At 31.9% G+C, this 13,162-nt stretch overlaps 1 protein-coding gene across 1 annotated transcript in view; it reads right to left on the bottom strand.

Moving 5' to 3' along the window:
• The window catches only part of LOC139523675 (short transient receptor potential channel 7-like), an 87,942-nt gene that overhangs the window by 49,261 nt on the left and 25,519 nt on the right, over positions 1-13,162 (bottom strand). The gene's annotated exons all lie outside the window — the stretch shown is intronic.

Genomic DNA, 13,162 nt, shown 5'->3' with positions numbered 1-13,162 from the left:
TGTATTGAATCTACAAACTCTCCAACGCAGAACGAGCTATATATACCACGAGAGAACTGGATTAAAGATGAACAATAACAATCTAAGGAGCACGAAAATGTTGAAACCAAACTTGAAAACACGACAAAGAGTTCAAATTAAACAGATGGCCTACTTCATATATATGATAGAAATAAAGCAGAAAATAGTTTTATTTCTTACTCAATGCACAACTTCAATAGTGGATTGTCCGATCTTCATTTCATCTGTTCCTCAAGGTAATTTATCACCCCATTTTTCATATTTTTTTTAAAATGAAAATGGACTTAACTTATGAAACTAATATAATTATTAGAACCGCACTTTTAGCAAGCTGTACAGATTTCTTTGTATGGTTTCTTCTTTAATTTCGTTTGTTTGGGGATAAGGGTTCGGGCTTAAAAAAGATAAGATATAAACCAACCAAATGGTAATATGTTATTTAACCACTCAATGTTATGGATACACCAATGGACAATAATTCATTCAAAAAAGCATAATTTCCTGCAAAGTGTTTATGAATTATCTGCCTTCAGGTCAAATAACTGGGTCGATTATGCAGAGTGATGTTTTATCTCATAGATAAATAGAGAGTCTGATTGGATTATAATATGTTTTATTTTCTTAATCATAGATATCTTTGTTTAGATTACTCCCTAGCGTAGCTTTGGTGTTATTATTTTGTTTACAATGTAGACAGGAATCCTTGAACAATATTATTAGGAATCTATCATCTGTGAATGCATGGAATTTAATGTATCCCTTTATGTTCTATTTGATAATTGTGATTGTTCAATGGACTTGTCAGAATCTTGTGATTTCTGTACGTAAATTTATGAATTTTTAAGTTTCTCTTAGTCGATTTTATCTTCCAAACTTCGATTTTTATTACGAAAAAACAAAGAAACAAAATTTATGTAACAGATTGTTATTCTAGAGCCTTCATTTATTGTCGCCGTGCTGTACCATATATTTCTATATAAATTCAAATTTCCAAAAGGAAAGGATAATCTTTCCTGCAATGAGTCGTATGCCAAATTATCATAATTAAGAAATATTGTGAAACAATTGAAACATCTTCTTACTATATTTATTTGTAAAGACAATATATATTGACTGACTGCTCACCTTTTAAAATATCTACATAAAAATAAGGCTGTGTTAAACATTTTAAGAGGGTGTCCATGGAAAAACCAGGCAGTAGATGGCACATGACATATTTTGTTTTCAAAATTTTTACATTCATTTCATATCACAAATTCATTCTTTCTCAAAGTTAAATTTTGTTTTTTTATTAACTGCAACAAATAAAGTGTAAAAAAATACATAGAAAGCACTGAAAATTCATTGAAAAGAGAAGACAACTCTTTATTTTGTACAAAATTTTGTTGCGTTGTTAGTGAACTTGAAAATCATTTTCTGAGCCATCCACTGTTGATTCAAAAATATCTTTGACATATATATCCTTTGGTTGATATAAACATTGCATTGGAACCAAAAATTCAGTGGGAAAAAAATTATGTTGTGCCACCCATATCATAGGATTTGCCTGATATTTACTTGGACAGCCTCTTTTAAAAACGCTCGATCAGCCCTTTCCTAACATTGAACAGTGGTGCAACAACAAATCATAAGAACAAATTGTAATAATCAAATACAAATGACTTAAGACAAAAATCGACATGAAGGTGTCAGACCACCAATATTACTCCCTCCAATTTCCAATGTAAAAGTAGCCCTACTCTGACACAAAATAGTGCTTTTGATGACCTTGTTTACTTAAACTAACCAACAAATTTGCAGAAATGAAACTTTTGGTGAAAGAGAAATATATCTAGATCATTTTGAGCCAAAACTTACTTGTCTATGAGTTTGCATTAAAATTTGAGGATTAATGCGCTCCATAGTATACTAATTTTAGATTTCCAGAAAACCATTTTTTTTTTGAAGTACCTCTGTTTGAAGGTCAGTTATTTTGTTGGAAGGCTTTAAAGGTATAGTGAAAATTGGCATGTAGAAAGCTGATACATGTACAATTCAGGATATACCTGGTTTCTATATATGAAGTTAAACTTAAGGTAAAATATTTAGAAAGCTGTGAAAATTGCAAAATTTGGTTGAACAGATAGGGATTTTTAATTGGTGGTTTGACACCTGAAGTACACGAAAAAATAACATAAAGACGATAGACACCGATATAAAAGTACTCGCAGATTATGACTGATAGCCGTTTTAAAAATCCAATTGCAACAGTAAATACATAGTTCTCCCAGACTAAAGTTTCAATCAGTTCACATCTAATGGGTTTAGTGGTCAGACGTCATAAAAAGTCTGTGAATAAGCATGACCTAGTTCTTTTATTATTTAAGTTTAATTTTCCGGGTAATAGTTTGTGATTTTTGTATTATTTAAATATATGTTTTATATTAGTCATGGTGTTGTCGGTCCATGTATCCTCCTCCATCATCTTTTGTTATTTCATTGCCAAAACTGCTAACGACAAACCGCTTCTCATACATGTCAGACAAGTGGACTTCTTGTAATTCAGCAACACCTTATAACACTTAATTTAGGATTCAGCATCAAGCAGCAAATCTGTAGACACAAATACTTTACATACATTGTATGACATTTACCTACGGGTAGTTATTTCCCCCGAGGCTTTTTCGCACAGTGAAAAACATTGATACGCAAAGTGATTTAGAGTGCATTTCTTTCTAACACAAACGATGCAAACGGCTAAGCGCGCACATGTTTTGATCATTTCTTTCAAGCATACGTTTGCAAAGTTTACATAAACTTTGACAAACTATGCAAACGCTAAAAATGCGTCTGCAGTTTGTATTTTGTCGTTTGTTAGTACAAACGCTACATTTGTGGTCCGTGTAACACTTATCAATTCAAAGTTTTAAAAAGTTTTGAAATTTTAGATTTTTGGAATTTTGATCAAAGTTTTAAAATATCAAAATTTCAAATTGTGTTAAAGTTTTGAAATTTTGAAATTTTAACCAAATTATTAAAATATCAAAATTCTAAATATCGTTTATAAATTTGATAGTTTAGAAATTTGACCAAACTTTTAAAATACTAAACCTAACGCGCAATTTTGATTATTTCACTTTTTGAAAGTTTGATTTTTTAAATGTTTGCTTAAAATATCAAAATAGAAAAGGGGCAATAAGAGGGATACCTGAAAAAGCGAAACGAAATAAAAGCGGAACGAAACGAAACAATATGAATTAAAAACATACTGATACTTAAAAGTTTATGTATGAAATAAAACGGACAGTTGAAAGCGGTGAAAAATTGGATGACAAAATTAATATTTCTTAAAAGAAGATAATTCATTTAAAAACCAGACGTACGGCTCTGATATTGACCATTTTACCTGCTGGTTTTTCTAGCACCCATATTTTAGGAGAAACAGGAGTAACAGTAAAAACTGAACAACTCGCAGTAGGTCAAATAGTCTGGTTATGTTGAGCATGTATATACATTTTCTACTAAACTCTAAGCCATAAAAGGGCCCAATACACGATGTATTATCTCTTTTGATTTCATTTTTTTTCTGTTTTGCTTTACGACTTCTTACTTTCTGCAATCATGTTGGCTAAAGAATATAACATTCCATGTACAGAATGAAAGATCATCTTAAACGTTTTTATCTGTTCTTTGTAAGTTGTTTGCCCTAAATATTCAGCTTTAAGCGTTCCGTAAGGAGGTCGATCAAGAAAAGCGCTTCATGATACTGAATGCATGGTTTAAGGTTGTGATAGTCCACAGTATGGGAGGTTTTTAATATAATCTTTTTTCGTTTTAATTAAGACGGTAATAGGATCCAATATCAGCAAATTGGAGCCAAGATACTGTTACAAGGTATCTACAAAAACTCATCATAGATGGATACCGGAATATAAATTTTGCCGGTTTTTGCGCCAGACGCGCGTTTCGTTTACAAAAGACTTATCATTGACACTCGAACCAAATAAAGTTAAAAAGGCAAATAAAGTCAAATAAAATTGAAAAGGCCAAATAAAGTAAACTTTTAAATCCAACGAATAGCTCTGGTTTTGTAAAAGTTGAAACCTTTCATATCATATATAAACGTATACCATAAACATTATTTTCACGAGCATTCATATTTATGTAATAAAGAATTCACATACGGAACGCTGAAACTGAAATTTGAAATTCAAGCAAAATAACAACGAAACAATTAAAGAGGTGTTTGACCAAAGTGAAGTTAAAACATATTCAAATCCATATATAAGGGCAACTTTGTCCTCGGAAGTTGAATCTTACGTTTCTTCGTAATTTGTATGTAAACAACCTATTTTAAATTATCGATTTTTTGTTGTTGCCAGTGACAAATATTTCATGAATGTTCTGGAACAAATTAGCAATAAATGCAACAGGGAGAGAGTGTGCATAATGAGGACATATAAAACCTTTCAATTAGTTTAATTGAGGTCTGGAGCTGGCGTATGACAGTAACTGCTAGCCTTATGTATAGTAGTCCTTTGTCATTTTATTATCATTGTCATGCATGTTAATTAGTTTCTTAGTTTGTTTCCTATTCTGACATAGGACTTGTATTTCCTATTGAAGTGCGTTTTACTGTTCGTATTACTGTGTGTTTTTTATTCTTTATTGGCTAGAGGTATAGGGGAGGGTTGTGATCTCACGAAACATGTTAAACCCCGCCGCATTTGTGCGCCTGTCCCAATCCAGGAGCCTCTGTCCTTCTAAGTCTTGTATGATTTTGATTTTAGTTCATTGTTATGTTTCGGAGTTTAGTATTACGTCTATAATCGCTGAACCAGTACACTTTTTTGTCTAGGGGCCAGCTGAAATACGCCTTGCACAACTTTTATTGCGACGCTATGTTTAAGTATTCCTTCCGTATCATTTCTTGGAACTGAAATACATCATAAAAGGCAATATATTATCATCATGCAATCGATAAAACAAGAAAGGAAAACGTTTCAAGTTGTATGCCAGCCCACCGAGGCGCTTTTTCTGGATCTACCTTCATCAGGAACGTCAAAAAGGCGAATAATACTACATGGTTTACTGCGAGTTGGTCATTTTTCACTGATACTTCTAAATGTTGGGCACTGGGAACACAAAATAGCTTTGAATTATTTATCTCAAACGCTAACCTTATATAAGAGATTCAAATCAACGTACATGTAGTTGATTCCGGTTTAAATAGGTTTAATTATATTTTTTTTTTGATAGATGCACAACCTTAAAATTTCAGGATACTGTTATCCCATGTGATGTCTAATATGTTTCATAAAAAAAGCAAACGACTTCTTCTTTTCATTATTTATTTTGTTATTAAGAATGATTTGATATATTTCATGCTATCTATTTATAACTAAGAATAGTTCTTATCAGAGCAGTGATTACATGTACCCCTCTTGTCGCCCCTTTATATTTTTGATATTTTAAGCAAACATTTAAAAAATTAAACTTTCAAAAAGTGAAATAATCAAAATTGCACATTAGGTTTAGTATTTTAAAAGTTTGATCAAGTTTCTAAAATATCAAATTTATAAACGATATTTAGAATTTTGATATTTTAATAATTTGGTTAAAATTTCAAAATTTCAAAACTTTAACACAATTTGAAATTTTGATATTTTAAAACTTTGATCAAAATTCCAAAAATCTAAAATTTCAAAACTTTTTAAAACTTTGAATTGATAAGTGTTACACGGACCATTTGTTTCTAACTTCAACCTGATTAAAGGAAGTATTTGTTTCTACGTTTGTAAAAAGTCTGTTTACAACAAAATGTGCATGCCGATTAATGAAAGTTCAGACAGGGTCAGTTAAAACTTATTAAACGATGTATTTGTTTCTACTTTCGTATCGTTTGGAAAACAACAACAAACGCGACACAACGTTTGCAAAATTTTGGTGAGAAAGAAATGCGGCCTTAATTATATATCCACGTTTCACAAGACGAATGCCTCTAATCACATGTAGAAAGTCAAAACCGCATGACAAACGTCGAAAATGAATTCAAAGCTTAAACGCATACATTTCACATGAAAAAGAATAATAAATGTAATACTTCTAATTTTATATCCACAGTGCAAAAATGATGACATCGTAATGATTTGACACAAGTACACTCACAATAAATAGTAATAAAAAAATTATGTCTTGTTCAGTCGTATAAATGCTTTTCTGGTTTTAACATACACTGTATACCACAATGTATCTTATATCCGACTTCTACTCGATCAACTAATTGAATTGACCTGTCAAGCAACTGTACAACAAATTAGTTACGATATTTGTTTTTGATACTATATATTCTTCAATTTCATCACTGTTGCAGTCATAATGCTTAATGGGTTTTCAAGTATAGATACATTTGTAAATAAGCTGATGTTATTACATGTAACTACATAAATGTTCTATTGGTTTTAGATTTGAAGGTAATTAAGGTCAAAATGCAGTCTGTTATGTAATTATTTTAATGTTCTTTTTGTGTATGACAATGTCTGGTTGTCTCTAATTGGTGTACTTAGCAATTTGAAAATCGAAATACTTCAGAGTATTGTTTTGGCATATGAAGGGGACTTGTGTAAAACCGTCTGGCTATAATCTTCCTGTACACATTAGTGCAGTTTTTTTTTTATCTACGAGGTCTTGGCCAGGATCATTAAGTTCGTCCAATCATCTGTACACATGACTGGATTTACAGCACTTATTCCACAGACGAGTAAAATACCAGGTATCAACTGTGTACTCGAGGGACACCGATTTACTCAGCGACCATTAAACCCATCTGCAATACGTATTGTTCTCGTTTTTAAATAAGGTGGTCAATTTTCGTTTTGACTATAAACTTTCACCTTTAGTCGTTTCCTTTTCATAATTTATAGGTACAAATGTATATAGGTCGTTGACTGCAAAAATCTATTCTTCATTCATTTGTTCGAAAGTTTCTTTAAAGCCTTTAATAAATGTATTTTCGTCGCACCTTTCCTTGAACCAAATTGAATACCCATTCCATCGCTACAGTGTTGGCGCAATTAAGCTTATTTACAGACACCGGTAAAAGACATCCAAGGTTAACCAACGTCTTCTATGGCGTTTACATCTGCGTCATAAAAATGCCGGAATTAGAATCTTCAGTTTGACATTTGTTTCTCAACATTCACAATAATAATTAGACGAAACAGAGGAAGAGGAGACAGGATGACAACCTTAATGATACCTAGACGGCTCTTAGTAATCAATGTTTTGCTTTCAAAGTGAAAGTCGTAGACGTCTTGATTGTCAAGTGGTTGTGATGGTTGCAGTAATTATCCGTGATATGTACGTCTTGTAAACGCTTTAAGTATTGGTACTCTCGCTATCAATCGGAAATCTCACGAGAGTTCTTGTTTTATATTCGATAAAAATTTTAAAATAAAGAGTGCAATGATTGTGATTAAAAGTTTGTATGAAATATTGATCTCAATAATTTTTACATTGCCTTAATTACATACTTGAGAATTCTGATAATAGATAATGTTTGCATTCATAACTGTTGATAGTAGTGATAATTATACTCGGTAATTATATATCATTATTATTATAAAAGAGGGAATTAACTAATCCTACACACGATCATGTACAATGTACATTTTGAAACAGATTTGCTTCCTGTTCATGCTAGAAATTCCAATTTATATAGTTATGAGAAAATTCCTTGTCTAGTTAGATTTTAAAGGATACAACTATGAACCTAATATATACAAGATTGCTCTGAACAATGAAGTCTACGTTCTTAAATATTCCCTATTACCCATTAAGGGGTGTTCCTAAGATAGGAAGCTTATACATAAGAAAGAAAGAAAGAAAGAAAGTATAAAAAGGTTGCTTTCCAGCTTTATAGGTTTCTGACGAGAAAATTAAAAAAAAAAGAAGGTTACAAGTGTTACGTGTTACCCATAATTGTTGCTATGACAATCAAATGGAATTGTAAACGGTAAAACGGACAACAATCTCAATCATATTAAATAGTAAGTAAGGAAGGTTCTGAAAAAATCCGTGGACCAGGCCTCGAAGTCATAAAACTTTCGAGTCAGTTTTTTGTACTCATACTCAAAAATCAACCAATCAAAATGCTGGATTTCATGTTTCGAGCATGATTTTGTGCTCCGAGCACTGACCAAAGTTTTATGACTTAAACCCCTGAAGCTTCATAACGGTTATAAATTAAACTTCATCTGAAAAATGGACTAATTGTGGCGAGTCCAAAAGTTTGAATTACTGAAATGCACCCAAAGACCAAATCAGAACCATTCTTACTAAGAGAGTGGCTCTATCCATAAATAGAGCGTTGAATTTCGTTTCCATTTTGACAAGAAATGGCTAAGTGTGTATACATTCCAAACAACCAAATAGATGTTCTGTCATACCGTCCTGTCAACTGATCCATATTGTTCGGGTGTGACCCGTGAGTTTACCAGCTCGTCCAAGATTTTTTAATACTCGTCCAGTCTTAAAATAACCCGACTCTGTGGGGATGCTCCTATTTCTTGAATATATCAAGTCAACTAAGGTACATGCATAATAAATAACTAACTTACTTAATCATGCATTCAAATCAAAAGTTTTCTAATATACGGAATACAAGATCGATGAAAATGCCCTGTGTGTGAATATATAGACCGAATAGTATAAATTGAAAACAATAAGACAAACGAAACAACAAAACATGTCAAACATTTCCTGGAAATGTCAATAGGCTCGTTTTAAAGGCATGGCATAACATTACGCCATATGTTTTGTTCTCACACATTTTGTCGATTTTCTATCTAGCTAGATTATGCATCTTATAGAAATATAATCATTGACACCGACACTCGCTATACAAATAGCTTAGGTCTAACCAAAGTTTGTATCAATACGAAAGAATATAGTTATGTTATTATTGTTTACATTACAAAATATAAAGTCATATGAAAGTGAGGATTGTATTTGGCAAGTCAAATAAATATTGCATGATGAGTCATTGGTAAACAGTCATTAAATCTTTCAAGATAATCACAGTATCATAACTTTTGTACTATGCACTTTGATGTCATGAGAATAAAACAAACGCAAATCAGAAAATCCTGAGATAGTATAATTTACGTTTAATAATTATTAATTAATTTGAACCTTTTAAGTATCTATTTTAAATGTTTTTCATAATAAACAGGTTCGATCAGTTCTTTTTAATACGATTGTAGGCTATTTAAGTAGATTTACAATAAACAGGACGGTTGTACGGTGTGCAATTCTGTAATTAGAAAGAAAGATAATTTAAATAGAATCCCTGTATTAATTGTGTCATTGCGTCTTGTGTTTTTTCTTCTTTCTTATGAGTTGATATCATTTTACAGAACATAAAACACGTTGTTGATTGTTGTTTGCTAAAAGTTCAGTGGCTAATATTTCATGTGACGACATTCTTCTTATCCGTATAAGGTATATTTTCAACGTTCATTTTGGGTCAATGAGGGTATTTACTGAAGGTCCAAATAATGAGCTTATAGGAAAGATGATCTTTTAGAGAAAATTTCATACAAGTATTTGTTGATGGACATTCGCTATGAAGACTGTTAGTACTAATTATTAGTCATATCTATATGACCCGAGGGCTAACAAGATGGTTTGAATATCTTTCCTGAAAATCTCTGAAAAAAATTGAAAACAAAACGTTAAATAATTTCTTGCGTCCGAAGCGTTTTTCTAGATTTACCTTCACCAGGAACGCTCAAAGCAAAACATTTGAAATCCGAAGATGGATAAGTACCGAAACCGTCGAAGAGCTATATATGTCAAAAATACCTAAAATAAATAGCCAAATTAATCTAAAGCCAACTTTGTCTGAGGGAGTTGAAACCTGAGTTTCTTAATAATTTCAAAATTTATAACAGGACAATTTTAGTAAAGTTTGTTAAATCATGACAGCACAGAAGTACTGACTACTGAGCTGGTGATACCCTCGGGGACTGATAGTCCACCAGTAGAGGTATCGACCCAAAGATGTAAAAAATTGAAAACAACACGTTTAATAATTTCTTGCGTCCGAAGAGCTTTTCAAGATTTACATTCATCAGGAACGCTAAGAGCCAGACATTTGAAATCCGAAGATGGATAAGTACCGAAACCGTTGAAGAGCTATATATGTCAAAAATACCTAAAATAAATAGCCAAATCATCTAAAGAAGTTATCAATATCTACTTCAACATATTCAAACTGAAAACTGGTTTAAATATTGATATTGGCAAACTCAGAAGAAATGTTTACGTCTTTAATTTGTAGAATAATCATAATTTACCTTATCATAATTGATTTACCTGTATACATTGTACGTAAAAATCAAGGATTGCTTCTCCACACCTGATACGATCTAGTTATTTGGAATACATGTATGGAATTTTACATTTCGCCACCCAATTGATTGATTTTTATTTTAGCGCTGAACATTTAACGAATATGGTTAATATTAATAGACAAACTGACTGATATGTCAACATATTCATTGAACTTTATACATTAAGATTTGCTTATACATAGCAAGCCTTTTTAACTCATATTTTAATATTAACAAGAATGTGTCCATAGTACACGGATGCCCCACTCGCACTATCATTTTCCATGTTCAGTGGACTGTGAAATTGGGGTCAAAACTTTAATTTGGCATTTAAATTAAGAAGATCATATCATAGGGAACATGTGTACTAAGTTTCAAGTTGATTGGATTTCCACTTCATCAAAAACTGCCTTGACCAAAAACTTTAACCTGAACTTCGCACTATCATTTTTCTATGTTTAGTTGACCGTGAAATTGGGGTCAAAACTTTAATTTGGCATTAAAATGAGAAAGATCGTATCATGGGAAACATGTGTACTAAGTTTAAAGTTGATTGGACTTCAACTTCTTCAAAAACTACCTTGACCAAAATCTTTAACCTGAAGCGGGACGAACGGACGCACGGACGAACAGACGGACGAATGGACGCACAGATCAGAAAACATACTGCTATCGTAGGTGGGCATAAAAAGAAGATATGGTATATATGATTGCCAATGAGACAGCTCTCCACAAGAGACCAAATGACACAGACATGAACAGCTATAGGTTACCGTGCAGTCTTCAACAATGCGCAAAGCCCATACCGCATAGTCAGCTATAAATACCCCAAAACACAAATTTATCAATTCAAACGAAAAACTAAGTAACGGCCTAATTAATGTAAAAAAAAAAAACGAAAAGCATAAATTTAACAGCAACAAACGACAACCACTGAATTACAGGTTCCCAACTTGGGACATACACATACATACATACAGAATGTGGCAGGGTTAAATATGTTAGCGGGATCCAAACCCTCCCAAAGCCAAGTTTTGTAATAGGACAACATATAAACGAACTATCAAATTCAGTTGAAAAAGACTTAATTCATTAGATATATACAGATAGAAATTCATATGATAAAAACATAGAATGGACGCGTAGCCGGTTACTTGTACAACCCAACAACAAAAAGACACCAAATACAGATACATGAGAGTACTCGCAGTAACTGACAGTCATATATACATGTAGTTCAAAGCCAATAAACAACTAATACAAAAAATCATGCATCTAAGACTATATACAATGTGTGATAACCAAATAAGTACACCATGTTGATCAACATTTCACTTACCATTCATGCTTACTTATAACTCGGATCAGTTCTTTGAATCAAACTTTCGTATAATCATGTTTAAGATGATATACATTTGTAATCCTTTCTTTTAAAGAAATACTTCCAAGAATTATATTTACTAGTATGCACAATGTCTAATTCCTTACAACTTCCAAGAATTTTATTGAATATGCACAATATACTTAGTATGTCTAATTCCTTAAAACTTCCAAGAAAACTATTTAATATGCACAATATACTTACAATATCTTATTCCTTAAACCTTCTGAAAATACTATTAATATTCACAATATACTTAATATGTCTTATTCCTTAAAACTCCCAAGAATTCTATTCATGCACACTATTCTTAGTATGTCGTGTTCTTTACATAACCAATGCAATGTTTAACTAGTAAACGCCGCAGCTTTTTAGTCGTCAAAGACAGTCTTATAAATTGTACTTTAAACTTCCAAGAATGATCTTTATGCACATGATACTTTTAATTTGTCTTGTTCCTTAAATAGCCAATGCCATGTAAAACTAAACGCTGCAGCTTTTAGTTGTCAAAGACAGCTATGTTACAAATCAAATTTTTATTCATGATTGCGCTTAAGCATTTATTTATAAGAGGATTGTTGGCCTCAAGTAGTCATTCAATGATTTTTCCTGGATGATAAAGTTCATGTCTTCTTTATCTACGGCTTTGACCGTTGGAACTAAGTCAATTAGTTTCTATGGTAGTTCAGAATTATTATCTTAACATTACAAATTGTCTGCTCGAATGGCAATCTAATTAAAAACCGATCTCTCATCGCTCCTGTTTCTGAAATGTCGCGTGGGAGATCTAACGAAACCCGCTTTGAGGTCACATGTGAGTGACCTCGTAGGTGTGTCTTTTTCGACCAATGAAATTGAGTCTTCCACGATCTTGGAAGTTTAACGTAAGGCAAAGGGATGTAACTCATTTTATTTACGACGAAATCGTCAGTCATAATAATTCATAAACTTTTTTGATTGGCTTATTAATAGGTCGTCAACTCATTTGCATATCTTTATAAATTCATGACTTTTAGTTCACTCACATGTGACCTCAAAGCTGGTTTCGTTAGATCTCCCACGCGACATATCAGAAACAGGAGCGATGAGAGATCGGTTTTTAATTAGATTGCTCGAATGGGAATACACAATGTAAATATTGTTTTATTGTCTGTTTTCAGTATTTTTAATGCAGTTAATTTAATTATACATTATCAATAGATTAAAGATATTTAAACATATGCATAATATACTTTTTACTTATACGTAATAATTAAATAACCACACAACTATTTTGTACATTGTTTGTGTTTTACTTACTATTTTGTAAATAAAAAAAATATATCTACAACATCTATTTTGAACTTTCTAATAAACAATGTAGGAATTAAAGCATGTGTAAAGTACA

This window comes from Mytilus edulis, chromosome 5 (assembly GCF_963676685.1).
Source record: "Mytilus edulis chromosome 5, xbMytEdul2.2, whole genome shotgun sequence".
NCBI lineage: Eukaryota > Metazoa > Mollusca > Bivalvia > Mytilida > Mytilidae > Mytilus > Mytilus edulis.
Note: the sequence above shows the minus strand (reverse complement) of the source record. Positions and strands in the feature narration are given on the sequence as shown.